Source organism: Nanorana parkeri, unplaced genomic scaffold, assembly GCF_000935625.1.
Source record: "Nanorana parkeri isolate BGI_ZX_2015 unplaced genomic scaffold, ASM93562v1 scaffold248, whole genome shotgun sequence".
In the NCBI taxonomy this organism is placed as follows: domain Eukaryota; kingdom Metazoa; phylum Chordata; class Amphibia; order Anura; family Dicroglossidae; genus Nanorana; species Nanorana parkeri.
The window spans coordinates 480,085-483,695 of NW_017306516.1; positions in this window are offsets into that span (position 1 = coordinate 480,085).

The following is a 3,611-nucleotide window of genomic DNA, read 5'->3' on the forward strand; positions in this document are numbered from 1 at the left end:
TATATATATATATACATATATATATATATACCTAATGCAGCCTTTTCATCCTTTTCCTTTTCTAGAGTACCTGAATGGTCTTCAGAACCTCAAAAACAGCTAGTGACACTCATATAATGGCCCTTGTTCGGGCACTTTGTGTTGTGGGGTGATAACACTCTGCCCCTGTCTCCCACAATTCCCTGCCTACAAATCACTCTCGCAGATGCTTTCTCCTAAATACAGCCAGCAATAATTAGTAAATATGCCCTGTGAAGATGTACATGCAGACAGTTGGTTTGCCTTAACCCAACCTCCATACGATCCCCAAGCTCATCTCTAGTGGTTAGGGACTGGCAGGAAGAGAGGCATGAGGGAACCACTTGACCTAACAATCAGGACAGTTTAAATGATTTTTCAATTGCCCAGAGTTAGATTTTCAAGCAGCCTCAGATATGTACGCCAAAATAACTTCCAAAATATACAAGGATACTACATGAGTGTGATGTTTACATATTGTGAGGTATTAAAGCCCAAAGTCAGAGTTTTCTTTTCAATCTGCTAGGTGTCTATTCCCTCTTTAAGTTGCAACACACAAAGGCTAAAAGAAGCTGTTTCTGTTCTGTACGTACCTCTTTAGCATAAAATTAAAATCAAGTCTGGTCTGTGCAGATATGAATTAGTGTGACTTTTTTCTGCAGCTATGCAGGTGCATAAATGTCCAATGACTCTGCACACACTTATGTCAGCATTTGACACTCACACAATATGTGTATTTGTTATCCAGGGTTCTCAATGTGCTAATTGGAACCTGGGGACAAAATAGATTTAATGAATTGAATTAATGAATGCACTTATTTATTTATGTATTTGATTTGATGTTATTTTAATTTGAAGATGGTCTTTAAAGCTGAAGTGTAGTGTGGACATATAATACCTTCCCTTGTACCAAATATCAATATGCAATTACATTTTTTCAATCAACTAATTTTGTTTTTCAAGAAATACCTGTTTTGAGACCAAGTGATGTCCCTGGGTCTGTCTGCTGCTCTTTGCTCAGAACATTATGGGACAGGCCGGTAGGCTTCTGTATATGTCTCAGCTTTCTGCCTCTGCTCTTTTTCAAATAATTATATGAAAGAGCACATCCCCAAGATCCCTTTAGATTTGCATACCTCTCCCTGCTACCCACTGGGTGTTGCAGACTTTAGCTGTGCAGTCTGCAGATTCGTTTTATGGAGGTGAAAGTTTACAGGGAAATGAGAGTAATCAGTTTCAACACAGGAGAGAACTTGTGTGGGAAAAGAGGTAAGGCAGGAGTTTAATGATTATTTATTGGTTGTATCCCTCTGGTAATCTCCATGAGTAATCTCCAGGAATACTATGTCTCCCATTGTCACTGCATCCCTTACCTGTGCGGGTGTCCAGTCTATTTTTATACTGTATTGCTATGTTCTAGGGAATACTCTGGTCCTCATCACGGGAGTTGATTGGTCAATACTTGGTGATGTTTGTCTGTTGATCTATGTTATTGACTGTTTACAAAAATGTTCAATAAAAACGATCTGATTTTTTTTAAAAAGGAAGATTTTACAATAAGACAAACTCCTCCTGTTTGTCTTTTCTATCATTTATCTAATCATTTCAAAGGTAAAGAAGCTTAGGTATAAACATACAGTTTAAGGTACAAGTAGAACAATCCTGCTGGTGGATAATGTTCCCTTTGCCAATTGACACATGCAACCTTTTTTCCTTTGCACAATACTCAGATAAAATGGACCTCATTTCTCTTGATACCTTCAAGATACAGGACAATCTCTAGGGGTACAGTGCAAAAAACCCAAATTATATGCCATTTTGCCTAGAAATTCATTGTAAAATATTTGATTGTGATAGAGCTACAGGAAGAGAGTATAAGGATCCAAGAAATATTATCTGTACTAGAAGGAGATTTTGCAATAGATAAAAACAATCAATACAAAGTAGGGATGTCCCAATACCGATGCTAGAATCAGAATCGCGCCCGATGCAGGGCATTTTGACAAGTACTTGTACTTGTCAAAATGCCCCGATGCATAGCGCCGATGCTTGCGCTGTTTTTTTTTAACTTTACCTTCCGTGGTGGGGTCCTCTGGGCAGGCTGTGCAGAGGAGCGTCATGTCACTGCTGTGGGCAGAGCTCCAGGTGAGGTCCTAATGTAGGTGGCTGGCGACTGCCCAGAGGACTCCACCTGGAGCTCCGCCCACAGCAGTGACGCGCCGCTCCTCCACTCAGCGCCGCAGGGGATAATTGTAACTTTATTACTGCAATGTACAAGACATGTGTGATGTATATGTACTATGGATCATGATTTAACCTATTCATGTTAGCAGGGCAGAATTGTGAGCGCCTCCCACAAGCTAAGCACCGAGACGCGATGCAGCAATCCTGCCCAGCGCCGTCTACAAGAGGCACCTCGTGAGGCAACAGGGATCAGAGTGAAACTGTGAGTGAGGGAAGCTGGGACAGGGCTGGCTTTAAATCTATTGCTATAGTGTACTGGACGTGTGTAATGTATATGTAGTACATATATACAGCACACACCTCCACTACACTACAGCAATAGAGTTACAATTCTGCCCTGCTAACATGAATAGGTTAAATCATGATCCATGGTACATAAAATGTAGTTGTACTATGGATCATTTAAAGTCACCTGTCCCTTTAAAAAAGTATCGGTAATTGGTATCGGCAAGTACATGAGGGGAAGTACTTGTACTTGTACTTGGTCCTGAAAAAGTGGTATCGGGACATCCCTAATACAAAGGATCTGTTCTTTGAAATGTATGAATTTTTGCAAAACTAATTTTTCCCCACAATGATTTTCTCACCAAAAAGTGCAAGCCTAAACTATAAATGCACTGGTGTGAAATCTGTATTATCTAGCATGAACTGGGTTTTTAGAAGTATCTATGGGGTCTATTCACAAAGCTGCCGAAGGATCTGGCCGTAGCTTCGGCCAATCCTTCGGCTAGCTTCGGCCCCAGGACCCCTTCGGTTCAGGAGAACCGAGGGGGTGCTGTACGGGCTAGAAAACTAGAAAAAAGTGGTACATGCATGAATCCATAACCAGCCTTTATAGCAGGGAGCACAATGGGAAGGCTTACAACAATACAAAACACAAAAATTCCCCAGCCCCAACCTGCCAGCCAGCCTGCAAACAAACAAGTAGCCCTGTCAACAGTATGCGTTAAAATCAGAGGTTTTAGTTGCACAAACTTTTGGCCAAAAATATGTAGAAGCCACACTGCCGCACCAAGGCACCTCTGCAAAGTGTGGTCCTAACTCTATGTATCTGAGTCTCCAAGTGTGAGCATATTAATGAAGTCGATAGATTGCATGCAGGTGTACCTGGAGGTAGCCTACTCCTCCTAATAAGGTGCAGGGACGCACTGGGGGCCCAGCAACCAAAAATGCACGCTGGGACCCCAGTGCATCCCCCTAACCAAAAATAGTTAGGGGGTCCCAGCGTGCATTTTTGGTTGCATCCCCCTAATCAAAAATAGTTAGGGGGCCCAGCGTGCATTTTTGGATGTTGGATCGGCTGAGTCGAACTCCTTCTGCACTTCGGGTCAGCCGAACATGCTGAGCAT